The sequence below is a fragment of the Papio anubis genome, chromosome 7 (genome assembly GCF_008728515.1).
Source record: "Papio anubis isolate 15944 chromosome 7, Panubis1.0, whole genome shotgun sequence".
Classification (NCBI taxonomy): domain Eukaryota; kingdom Metazoa; phylum Chordata; class Mammalia; order Primates; family Cercopithecidae; genus Papio; species Papio anubis.
Genome location: NC_044982.1, coordinates 40,426,735 through 40,440,303, shown reverse-complemented (window position 1 = coordinate 40,440,303; position 13,569 = coordinate 40,426,735). Strand labels below are relative to the sequence as shown.

Genomic DNA, 13,569 nt, shown 5'->3' with positions numbered 1-13,569 from the left:
TCTTTGTGGTCCAGAGGACAGTGATTCGAAAGCACTTTGATATGAAGATGCAACACAACAGTGGATGTGGTTTGAAGGAAGGCTTTGGCAATCCACACAACTGAAAGAGACATCCCGGGTAAATTTTAATGAGATATCAATTTTTGCCATTTAATTTCTCAATTTTAAAAAATTATACTGTGGAGCCAGCCTCCAGCTAACTTATACAGTACCTATGTAGAATTTACAAAAATATGTCTATTTAGGCTGACAAGGTGGAAAGACAAACCCCTTCTGGGCAGGTGGGGTGGTATGGTATGACAACCTGGTGGAGCTTTCGGGCAAAGTAGAAAGCATTTCTTTCTTTCTCTGGGGTGTCGCACTTGCAGGGAGCAAGGCTGGGCAAGGGAACTGCTGAGTGGATTTCAGCCCTAATTCATCTTCTCAGCTAGGTACCTTTGCACAGTGTTCAAACTGTGCAACCAAACAAGGCAGTCCTGTATCTACAGGTGCAGTGCCTTTAACAGCATGACTAAAGGGACCTAAACATGTGCAATCCTCTGGCCCAGAAAGTCCAGTTCTTGGAATTTATTCTAAGAAAATTATCAGGGAAAAGTACAAATATTTACATAGAACACTTCTAGAAATAGTGTTTCTATAAAGAAAAATTGAAAACAACCTGTATGTCCAATAATACAACATGGATAAATTAACTTGTGACTCAGCCTAACAACAGAATACTGATCGTCCATTAAATGAATTTTAAATGGCAAGAGGAAATGTTCATGACATAATTATAAATTAAAAAGCAAGAAAGGAAACTATGCAGACTCTAAAAATATGTGTGTTTGTTAAAAAAGACCAGAAAAGAAAACACCAAACTATTAATATTAAAAGTGGTTATCTATGAAGCATTATCTGTGGATTACAGGCAATTTTATTTTCTTCTTCATATTTTTCCATATTAATGTTTTTACCTCATAAATGCCATACTCTTACCTTTATTGCAAACATATTTTAAAATCGTATCCAGATTTGAAGGGCAGAGACAAAACTGGAGAAGTGAGTGAATGTTGCCTTGACCTCATGGGCGTAGTGTTTGCACCTCATTGATTTCCACTTTGCATCAAGTCCCATGCCGCTGGTGGCTCAGGTGTGCCTTGCTTCATTACCCTCTGTCCTATAGTGATGAATGGTCATTGAAGGAATGTGATGTCTCCCTATGACTGTCCCTACTTTTCAAAGCCCCAGGAGTATCTCCATGTACTTGAGCACTATGACAAAACAGCTTTGGGTCACTAAAGGCACTTACCCAGAAGCCACCATAGAAGGTGAAGATAATGTGAGTTAGACTAGAGCAGCTAATTGACTTAGCTATTGACTTTCAGATTTATGGGACACCACTGCTGAGTAATTAAATTTACTGAGCTATTTTCACAAGATATTAACTTTAAGTAATCCACACTAAACATAAATTGAGAGCTGGGTTTGGGTTTGGTTTTGTTGTTTTTCACTTTGGTATCAGTAATTAAAGATTATTCAATTATGATAATGTATTTCTTTTAGGACTGGTTTTTGCAGCTGAAGCCTGATGAACAACACTATGTGGCTTGGATGATAATGATTTTGTTAAAAATCTCCTATAAAGTTCCAACTGAAGGACACCTGCTTTCTCACTTTTTCTATGGCTAGTTGTTCTCTAAACTTCATTCCAGAACCGTCTTTAATTAAAGGCAGATTTTCTCCCTAGGGTTGGAGACGGACATAGATATAGGCAGTGTATGTTGGAAGCGCAGGTATCCCTAGCACATGGACCATTTTAGTACATTGCGTGAAGTCATAAAGGGCTTCAAATTTAAAAATCATAGTTAAATGGTGGGGTAAAATGGTCTGAGAGAAGAGCTTAGGACTCCAGGCCCACAAATCTTCTCCAAGGGGTGAAGAGAGAGGCCTCACTAGGATCATGCAGTCAGGACTGCACAGTCTGGCCTGGCCTCTTCTCTCCAAAAATGCTCTTGCCTCAGGCTTCCCCTGCAATGTATATTGAGTGGTAGATGGTGATGCACATTACATCCCTGGTGAGCATGTAATCAGCACTCCTTCCAGCAAGCTCTCAGCAGCCACTGGAGCAGAAGGTAAATCCAGGTAAACTGACATGCAGGCAAATTACTGCTCCTGGCTTAGCAGGAGCCAGACCTCTGTTTTTGGTCCAAGCTATCTCACAGGGGATTGGGTATGCTGCATCAGAAATAGCAGAGGAAACTCAGGCTTCTGAATAAGGTTAGACCTGGGTTTCAAGTCTTCCTAATGGGTAACTTTGCCAAGTCTCAGTTTCTTCATCTGTAAAATAGGGAGGATACCACATAACCTATGGAAGGTGCTCTGACTTCAGCAAGTGATACCATATATAAATATCTAGCACGGTTACCGACACACGACATTTGTTTCATTCCACAGCTCCCAGTGAGCTCCTAGGTTCCTGCTCTCATTCAGTCCTTGATTCCAGAAGGTTCTCAACTCTGGCTATACTTTAGAATCACCTGGGAAACCTGTAAAAAATACAGATGCTTGAGCCCTGTATCAATTAGCTATTGCTGTATAACAAATCACTCCAAAGCTTAGTGGCTTAAGAAACATACATTTATTATGTCACAGTTTCTGTGGATCAGAAATATCATAGCAGTTTAGCCAAGTAGTTCTAAGAGTTTCTCATGATGTTTGTAATCAAGATGTCACCTGAGACTTGACTGGGTGGGAGGCTATACTTTACATTTAGCTCACTCATTTATTGGCTCTTGGCCAAAGTTTCTCAGCCTGGTCCTCTCCACCAGGCTGCTACTGGCATGGCATTCTGCTTTCTCCAAAGCAATGCCACTCTGCCTGTTATGACATAGTTTCCAAGTCACATATCTTCACTTCCACCTTATTCTACTAGAAACAAATCACTAAGTTCTACCCACACTCAATGGGATAAAATCCTAAAAGGATGAGAATATCAGGGGGAAGAAACATTGGGGGCCTTGAAGACCTGCCTCTACAGACCCCATTCCCAAAGATTTTAATTTAACTGGTTTGGGGCCCAATCATCTTTTTCTTTTGTTAAACTCCCTAGTAACTCCAATTTGCCACCAAGATTAAAAACTATACTCTATACAGTTTCTCCTAAGTTACCTTCTCTTTTGGCCCAACTTGGTCAATTTAATCCCTTTCTTTTGCATGTCCTTAATTGGCTCATCATATCCTGCTGCTAAATTCTCTCTGGTCCTAAGCAGTCAGGAAGGTGCACCCCTGGCAGTAGGTCTCTGGCAGTAGGTACCAAGGGTGCACCTGCCTGAGTGCTTAGGACCCTAAGGACTGCTTAGTGGGGCCCTTCAAAATGCAGGATCACAGCAGCAGTGGGGTTGAAGGCCAGATAGCAAACAGCATCCAAAATTAAGACCTATTGGCAGGCCCTGGAGATACTGGAGCCAATGACTAGGCAAGTGACTAGGCAAAGTCAGGGGCCAGGCAAAATCAGAGATTGGAAATGCTAAAGGGGCCAGGCAGGAGCAGCCAGCAGGCGAGAGAACAGTCATAGGTCACCAACAACAAGGAGACTCCCCAAAGCCGCAGCAAACTTCTGGCTCAGCCCTGGCTGCCTTACTATTATTCTCTTACCCTTGTGAGAGCCAATCCCAAAACATCTCCCTAAAACGTCAACCAAAAGCAGCCTGAAGTGTGAATTCGGAGAAGGAGAACAGACAGTCCCAGCTTCCTGGCAGAGGCAGTTCCTCTAACACCAGCTGCCCTCAACCCCTCTTCCAGTAAGCAAGCTTTCCTGGCTCATTATAATGTTGGCATTGCCATCCACAAGATGAAAGTTGCCTACAACAAAAATAAACATAAAATGATTATAATATACACATCACTGGGGAGCGAGGTGTCCATCATCGCAGATGGCTTATTCATCTTTGTGTGATGAAACCCAAATTATAATTATATATATTTCCAGACTGTTCTCTCTCACTGCTCATTAAAGGGGGATCTGGCTTTGCCTGTCTGATCAATTACTGCCTGCTCTTGCCCTCTGGTCCTTTGGCCTTTCATAGCACAGAATCTAGAGAAGGAGAAAGAATAGCATAAGAGTGATCAGAGCCAGTGCAGGGAGAAGGCTTAACAGGAGTGGTTCTGAAGAAATGTGGGGGAGTATTTGCAGTGTATGAGAAAAATTGATGGAAGAGAAAAAGATTAAAAAGAGAACTGTTTCTCGGGACTGTGAGTCCTTTCAACATATCCAAAAATAGCAATTATTAAAAAACTTAGAAATTTCTTTTCAGTTGATGGACTATGTTTGTCCTTAATCATAATCCTGTTTTGAAATTAGATCATGGGGGTTCCTGCTTTAATGAGGTTCATTAGTATTCACAGTGCCTAGACTAGCAGAACCTAGTAATTACTGAAAAAACTGTTAAATAAATATTATATGCTCATAAAGTTCCAGAGAGGCCTATTATAAAAGCTGAAATATAATGGTATATATAAATGAAATATAATGAAAACCATAAGGACAATACATCATTGTGTGTGATCAAGTGCCTTCTGATCAATCCTGCCTGTAACCAGAGTCTAAGACTTGCTCCCCTTGTGAATTACATCAAAGCTGGACCTTCAAACCAGCCTTGACTCCTTCTTCTTCCTCAAGGTACCTCTGGCCCCTGCCCCTTCAAAGATCTAGTGAATCACTAAGTTCTATTGATGTTGGCACCAACATTTCTCCTATCTAGACTCTTTCTTTGCCCTCAAAAGCTACTGTCTTCGCAGAGGCCTTTAGCATCTCTCATCTGAATTAACACCTACTACCTAGCTTCCCCACCTCCAGTCTTTTAAGCCCACCATCACGTACAGCTTCCAGGCTGAATCCTGTGACTCCTGTCATCATTAGTTCCCACTGTTTACAGGATAAAGTTTGAAGCATAAATGGTTCTTTCTGATGTGGCCCCTGCTACCCACTAGATCAGTCATGTACCTATTTGAAGTGTGATGAGCTCCCCATAAGGGTTACACTTCTGTGCCTTTGCTGGGGATCTTCCATCTGCCTGGATTGCCATTCCACCCATACTCAAGCCTCCACCTGGAGGCACCTACTGTGTTTGTCCAGGCTCAGTTCAATTACCACTCAGTTACAACTCATCCTCTTGTTATTTTCCCCACTGTGCCCCCATAGAAAATTTTATCCCTATATTAATGACTTTGTTGCACCTATTATTTTGAAGGTCTGTCTCCCCCAGTGAGGTTGAAAGCCCCTTACTGGCAGGATCTTATCCTGATAGTATTATAGTAATTATAGTTCCATGACCATGAAGATTGTTCATGGCCATTTGCTGAGCACGTAGTAGACAGCAGAGCCAAAGCTCTTTCCAATAAAGCATGCTGCCTTTTTCTTTTTCTGTCATTTTTAGTGCTCAGGCACTCAGTAAATGTTTTAAAACAAATAAATGGGCATCAATTTACTCATAAAAATAATAGGGAGCTAGAATTCAACTCTTGCTATTCCTCTTCTGTGGCAGACCCAAGACCTGAAGTGGAAATCCTACTTCTGGCCCCCAAAAAGTGGGTTTTCAGGGATAAATGAGGCAAATGTAACAAAATCTTAATAACTGTTGAGTCTGATCCGACTTCATTTTACTACTTTCTCTAACTTTGAGTGTTTGAAAGTTATAATAAAAAGATGAAAACTTGTTTATGCAGCATTGTTTTAGGGTTTTTCCTGCTGTGAACTTGCCAGTGACTATGTGGTGGTTCCCTAACTCCTCTCTCTGAAGCCCTTCCTTTTCCTGACCAGACCAGACCATTCTCAGCAAGGTTGCCTTGGTGTCTGCTAGATCAACAAAGACACATTATGTATTTTATCTGGTGAAATCACTCCTCAATACATGCAATGAATTCACTCTTGGCTTGATCTGATTTCCCTGGGTGATATATGCAGCAGTGGTTCAGGCCAAATAGCCACCTGGCAAGGCAATTCTTCTTCAGGAGATAGCCTGGGGCATGTGAGATGCGACCAGTGACAGGCATGATGGTGGCAAGATTTATCTGCCAAACAGGACATGGTTAGTGATATTTTTCAGCTCCAGGACAAGACCCAGACTCAGCAGCCAAGCTGCTCAGAGTCTGCAGCCTGGAGCAAATGGGATTTTCCTTGCTCTCTGCAAAACTTCAGCCAGACCTCCAAGAATAGGAGTGCTGCTGTTGGAAGCCCAGCAAGGCATTAACTCCTCTTGGGTGCAGGAGCCTGTGACAATGTGCAATCTGCAGTTAAATTTGATAAAATATCAAACGTTATAAAATTCTTGAGGGGAAAAACTGGGTTTGGATTATTTTGCTAAGTTTTAGATCTGGGAGGTAGAAGCCGGAATGGAAAGAAAAATAAGTTTTCGAGCTAGTCAGATACGGATTCTGATGTCAACTAAGCCACTGTCGTCTTGTGACTTGGGACAATATTTAACCTGCCTGAGTTTCCACTGTCTCCAGTGAAAGATGGTAATAACCTTATAGAAATAATACATGTAAGGAATCAACACAGTGCCTGGGACATAGTAAGTTCTTAAGAAATGATAAATGTATTATTCTGAAAGATTTTGACGGAGTTCACAATGTTCCAGGAGGTACATACAGAGAAAATAAGTGTTGACTTTTAGATTAGAAAGAAAATCACTAAAAAGAGCAGGGAAATAAAAAATTCCATGAAGATAGGTGGAGAAGGATCAGAACATTTAATGGGCAGCCAAGGGGAACAGAAGAAAATATGAACAGCTAAGTTTCTTTTATGTAGATTTTAGTTTTTCAGGGCTTGTTCCTGGTTTTACAAGACCTTAAATTATTTAAGTCAAGTCAACATCTCCTGAACATTCAAAATCTCATTTTGTTGGTTTGAATGCTTTTAGCAATGATGCGTGGCCGCCACAGCGCTGGGGCAGCGTTTGTCTAAATACTGACCTCAACATCCACTGCACACAAGAAGCAGCAGAACAGATAGCAGCTTATGGGTTGCAAAACCAAGCCATTTTCCTAAGTTATACTTCTTCTATTTCCCCCATCTCTGTAAAAACATTACAGTTGATTAATTTTGTGAGATTTCAGGATCCCCAGTCTGTAATTCTCGGTTAGTGCTGTCCCATATGCTCTGGCGGGAAAGACAAGCATAAACCATTCCCAGCCACACATCAATGCCAACCCAGAGGCTTTGGGCTCAGGCCGAGAGATACAGCTTCAACTCAGATGTTTAACATCTGCCTGATTTATGGCCTCCTCGCTTTGTGAAGAGAGCTGGTAAAAGCTGTTGGGGAGCATTTTGATGCCACTTGTATTCATTTTCAGCAATAAATTGCGACAGTGTTGCAAGAGCAAATGTATCAGACAGTCAGAGTCTATTATCGTATAAGGCCAGTGACATCCTGGGAAAATCACAGCATATACAGGATGCAAAAATTACCTTCAAGTATCATTTAGAGCATAGTTTTAAACACACAGGAAATTAGGAATATAGACGTTAAGATTCCCACAGTCACAGTAATCGGGCCACATGATTTTCTAACCATCAGGTTATGCATGGCACTGAGTAGAGCTGACGAATGTCACAATGAGACCCCAAAGTCAATCAGCCATCTGCAGTGTGGAACTGTCAACCCTAATGATGTAGTCATGCTTTGTGTTTGTACTATAACATTTTATATGGCTAATACATGATCTCCTAGCTTGTTAAACAGTGTTACAGTCACTTTCACCTCTCTGCTGCTCTTCTTTTCCTAGTTCTTCTCTGGTTCAGGAACCCTCATTCCCTTTTTCCCCAAAGTTTCATACCCTTCTCCCTGGCACCAGCCACTCACAACCAATCTCTCCTGCAACTGGTGGCCAAATTAACTTTTCTGAAGTGTTGTTCTTTTCATATCAACACTGCTCAAAAACTGTCAACAAACTTTCACATCTATTAAAACACAGCCACATGCATTTCACAGTTAATCTGCTATGTGGGCCTGATCTTCTGGGGGATCTTCCTTGGCCCCCAATCATAGTTTATTTTTGCTTGTGTGTCTTCCTTACTTGACACTGAACTCTCTGACAGCAGAGGTAGTCCTGGAATACAATAGGTGCTCATTGAATATTTGTTGAATGACTAAATGAATGAATCTGCTCATGCATACTGGCTGGCAATATGAACCAGTAAAAATTCTTTTGGAAAGTAATTTGCAAGTATCAATATTCATTAAAATATTCATAATCTTTGACCTTAAAATAATATTCTGAGAATGTGTTTTGAGGCAATCATTCAATGGGGATATGATGCTTATGAGGTATTGCCTATAATAATGAAATGTCAGAATGGATTTAAAGCAATAATAAGAGAATGGTTAAGTAAATTAAGGTAAATCCACTCAAATGAACATTATAAAGTCAATAAAAATTATTATGAAGACTGGTTAGTGACATGAAACATTGACCTATATCTTTTTTTAAAAGTATTGAAAATTAAAGCCATATCCTGTTTTATCCACTTATCTAGTAAGGATGGTAAAATTTTTTTAAGAAGTACTCAAAAGTGAAAATGGTAGAATTACAGGAAATCTTCTTATTTACTTGGATTTATGTTAATGTTTTGGTAAAAAGATCCCCTGCCTGCCTAGCAAACAAGCACTTCAACAGTTTCCTATCCCACTGAATAAAACCCACAACCCGCCTTCAATTCTAGACGCAGAACAGTTTCCTCTAAACCTATATTTCCAGGTACATATATATTTTTCTCTTTGTGTTATAATATGCACCAAAACACCCCACATAAATCAAAATTATATAGCTAAATAATTTCCCATAAAGTGGAGCTCTGTGTGACCACCAGCCAGATCAAGAAGGAAATGTGCAGAATCCTCTCCCATCCCTATCTCATCCTTCTCCACAAAGGAAACCATCTTGACTTGGACTGTGACTACTCCTTTTGTTCCTTTATAGTTTGTCACATATTCCTTATCCCTAAATATTATAGTTTCAATGTGTTTTGAACTCACTTAACTAAATGGAATCACACATTTTAGATTTTTTACTTCTTTCACTCAAAAATTATGTTATTTAGATTTATCCACATCATTGTCTGTGGCTATAATTTGTTCACTCTTTTTATTGCCTAGCATCCCATCTCAAAAATATACAGCATTTATTTATTCATTCTACTGTTGATTATTATCAGTTAGGGCTCTTTGTCATATGAGGGTATCATGAAGCAGGCTCTCCGAACATCCTTGTACACATTCTTGGTACTCTCATGTATGTGTTCTATTGGAAATATACCTAGGAGTGGAATGCTCCAGCCACAGTGGTGGGCTTCTGACCTGTGGAAATGTGAGACAATGAATGGGTGCTGTTTTAAGCTCCTAAATATGTGGTAATTTCTAAAATGACTGCAGCAATAGAAAACTATTGCAACTGGCTCTCTACTCTCTGGGAGAAGGAGTCCAGCACAGGGAATAGCAAGGGTAGAGGCCCTGCTGGGAACACTCTCAGCAGGCTCCAAGAATAGTAAGTTGACCAGTGGGGTTGGAGCAGTGATAGAGAGGGAGTGTGAGGACATGAGGTTAAAGATAGAATTAGGGGTCAGATCACGGGGGGCCTTGTAGACCTTTAGAATTTTATGAGAAGTTATTGGAGAGTTTTGATCAGGAGAATGATATAATATGATTTACATTTTAAAGACAACTCTTGCTGACATGTAGCAATTTACTATGGAGAGACAAGTATAGATGTGGGAACAGTTAAGAAATCTAGTGTGGTATTCAAGGAGAGAGATCATTATGGCTGGGGCTAGTTTGTGAAGGGAAGTGAGAAGTTGAATAAATTTGAACATATAGCCAACAGGATTTGCTGATGGATTGGATATGGAGTGTAAGAGAAAGCGAGATGTAGAGATGTTGAGTGGGTAGTTGGATGTACCATTCTGGAGTTCACAGGAACTGACAGCAGAGAGATGCCACTTAAAGCATAAAAGTGGAGGAGATTTCTTGGGAGGTGAATGTAATTAGAAAAGAGGACTGTGCTCTGTGCTCTGAGGAAGGTGGTAATTTAGAGACCTGGAAAAGGCAAAGCTAGGAAATGAGGTATGCAGAAAACCAGAAAAGTGGTGTCCCAGTAGCCAAACGAAGAACTGATTGCAAGGAGCAGGGAGTGAATAGTGCCAAATACTGCAGGAGGCCGATCAGAAGAGGACAAAGACTGAACCACTGGATTTGCAGCAGGGATGCCCCTGGTGACCTTAACAAGACTAGTTTTGTGAAGCAGTGAGGATCAAAGCTTGTTTGGATGATCTCAAGAGGAAATGAAAAAAGAGGAAGTGAAGACAGTGAATACAGACTTTTTTTTTTTTTTTTAGTACTAGTTTTACTGCAACAAGAAGCAGATAAACGATGCTGTAGAAGGAGAAAAAAGCAGGGTCAAGGACAGGTAGTTTTTCTTAAAGCTAGGAGCTATTATAGTACTTGCTTGACATGGATGGGAATGACCTAGCAGAGAGTGGCAATTCCTGCCGGAGGAAAATGCCAGAATGGTTTCAGGGGCATGGGATTCAGGTCACTGGAGAGGAGACAGAATGAATGAGGATGGAGGTCAGCAGGTTGAAGGATGTGTCCTGTGGAAATAATAGTAACCACCAGTAACACACACACAGCACTAGGAGTCTCAGTGAGATGGGTCTCATTTCACATGCAAAGAAAATTGCACCTTAATACTGGGTAAAATGGCCGAACAGCAGCAGCCAGGTGGAACAGCTGCCACTGAGGGACCAAGATAACTGGAGCACTCCTTACAGCTCAGAGGGAAGGCACCGAGCGTGGACAGAGGGAAGACACAGAAGGTGGGCTGAAGAGGGAGGAAGCTGGGATCCCTGCATGGGGCTGCTGCACAATGGGATTTGTTCCTGGCCCCCAACAACTATGGGGGAATGGATGATTTGAACTGGCAAGGAGCAATATGCTCTCACCATGGGCCTCTGGAATTCTGGCAGGAGAGACACCTCAACCACCATGGACACTCGAATTGGCAGGGAGGGCTGTTTAGAGAAGTGGTGGTGACAGCAAGCCAGCTGATGTGAAACCCAGAGGGTTTTGTGCAGGAGCATCTCTAGTGGAGCACAACCAGGGATGCCCATCCCCCAAGGCTCGACGTGGTCCCATAGGAGACTTTAGCCCTAGGGAAACTGTTCACCTGAACTCTGCAGGGCAGTCTTGCCCATCAGACTGGGCCAACCTGAGCACGCTTGGTTGGCTGGCCTCTCCTGGGGCCCCAGCCTGGCCATGCCTGCTTGCCGGGCAGCCTTGGGTGCCCTGGGGGCCTACATCATAGCTCCTGTGCTGGCAGACTATGCTTGACCAGCAGAGAGCTCCAGTGGAGTGAACTCCATAACCACACACCAGCCCACCTGCTCCCTTCCCACAATGCAACTTCCCCTAGGCCCACAGCAATCCCCGACATTACTTTGCTGGTGGATGTGTGTGTGGACAGGTTTTGTCTTCCTTGCCCCACCAGCACACATGTGTGCATGCACCCTTCCTTACCACTGCTACAGCAGGAGTGCACACTGCCCACTCCTGCCTCCACTGAACTGCCATAGCAGATGGCACCTTGGTGGGCACAGAGTCAGCCAGCCCTGCCCTTGTGCCCACACTGCCATGGGAGTGAAACTAAGCACAAAGAACAGTGAACCCGCCTCCACCCTGAGTGACCACTCCTGCCTGTGGTGCAAGAATGCTCACACAGACCTGTGCCTGCCAGTGCCATGCCCCCATACTGACACCAACAGCAGCACAATCATGTGTATAGTCACCAGCAGGGGCCCCACACCCCCCAAGCCATGCTACCTCCACCACTGTGGTAAATGGCTGCATGGAGGCAGGCACCCCAGCACCCTCTTGCACCAGGCCACAGCCAAAGAGCATGCACTCTGCTGTGCTGCCACTGCTGCCACTATTGGCACAGGCAAACAAGGATGGATCCCACTACCACCATACTATGAAATGCTTTGGCTGACACCACCCATCAGAGTGTAGTGGCCAGAAGTCTGGGAGCACTTAGGCCTTCCCAATGCAGTGGACTCCTAATCTTGAGGAGCCAGAGAACAAAGTCAGTGCCCGATACAAGTCCCCCACAGTTAGAATACACAGTGCAGAAGTTGGGAGCTGAGCACCGGATAAATTCCTGGAAACATAAAACTTCCCAAGATTGAACCAGGAAGAAATTGAATGCCTGAACAGACCTATAATAAGGTCCAAAATTAAATCAGTAATACAAAGTCTACCAACCAGAAAAAGCCCAAGACCAGAGAGATTCACAGCCAAATTCTACCTGGTGTATTCTCGTACTATTCCTACTGAAACTATTCCAAAAAATTGAGGAGGAAAAACTCCTCCCTAACTCATTTTATGAGGCCAGCACCATCCTGGTACCAAACCTAGCAAAGACACAACAAAAACAGAAAGTTAGGGCCAATTTACTTGATGAACATCAATGTAAAAATCCTCAACAAAATATTAGCAAACCAAATCCAGCAGCACATCAGAAAGCTTATCTACCACAATCAAGTAGTCTTTATCCCTGGGATGCAAGGTTGGTTCAACATACACAAATCAATAAATGTAATTCATCACACAAACAGACCTAAAGACAAAAACCACATGATCATTGCAATAGATGCAAAAAAAAAAAAAAAGGCTTTCAATAAAGTTCAACATCCCTTCATGTTAAAAACCCTCAACAAATGCCATTGAGATAACATACTTCAAAATAGCAAGAGCCATCTATAACAAACCCACAGCCAACATCATACTAAATAGACAAAAGCTGTAAGCATGTACCTTGAGAACTGGAATAAGATAAGGATGCTCAATCTCACCACTCATATTCAACATAGCACTGGAAGTCCTTGCCAGAGCAATTAGGAAAGAGAAAGAAATAAAAGGCATCCAAACTGGAAGAGAGGAACTCAAACTATCTCTGTTTGCAGATTATATTATTCTATATCCAGACAACCCCACAGGCTCTGCCTGAAAGCTCCTAGATCTGAAAAACAGCTTCAGCAAAGTTCCAGTATACAAAATCAATGTACAAGAATCAGTAGCATTTCTATACATTAACAGCATCCAAGGTGAGAGACAAATCAAGAATGCAATAACATTCACAATAGTCTCAAAAAGAATAAAGTACTTATGAATATGGCTAACCAGGGAAGTGAAAGATCTCTACAATGAGAACAATAAAACACTGCTCAAAGAAAACAGAGAAGGGGTGGGGCCAAGATGGCAGACTAGAAAGAGTAGCGATCGGAGGCTCCCATTGACAAAAACCATAATAAGACTGTGAATCCTTCACTGTCAACCAAGGTATCCAGGTTCTCTCATCAGAACTGACTAGGTGGCTGGCATGATCCACGGAGAGGAAGGAACAGCAGTGTGGTTCAGCAGGCCACCTGAGAGCCACACAGGGCAGGGGAGGTCCCCCACCCAGCTAAGGGAGGTGGTGAGTGGGTCTGCTAACCAGCCGGGGAAACCATGCTTTTTCCACAGAACTACAACCCAT

General features: G+C 42.4%; 1 long non-coding RNA gene across 1 annotated transcript; it reads left to right on the top strand.

The window, feature by feature from the left end:
• Positions 1–33: 33 nt before the first annotated feature.
• Positions 34–1,641, top strand: LOC116275706. Its single transcript, XR_004184881.1, has 2 exons — positions 34–118; positions 1,546–1,641. It is a non-coding gene; the product is annotated as an uncharacterized LOC116275706 (long non-coding RNA).
• Positions 1,642–13,569: the final 11,928 nt, after the last annotated feature.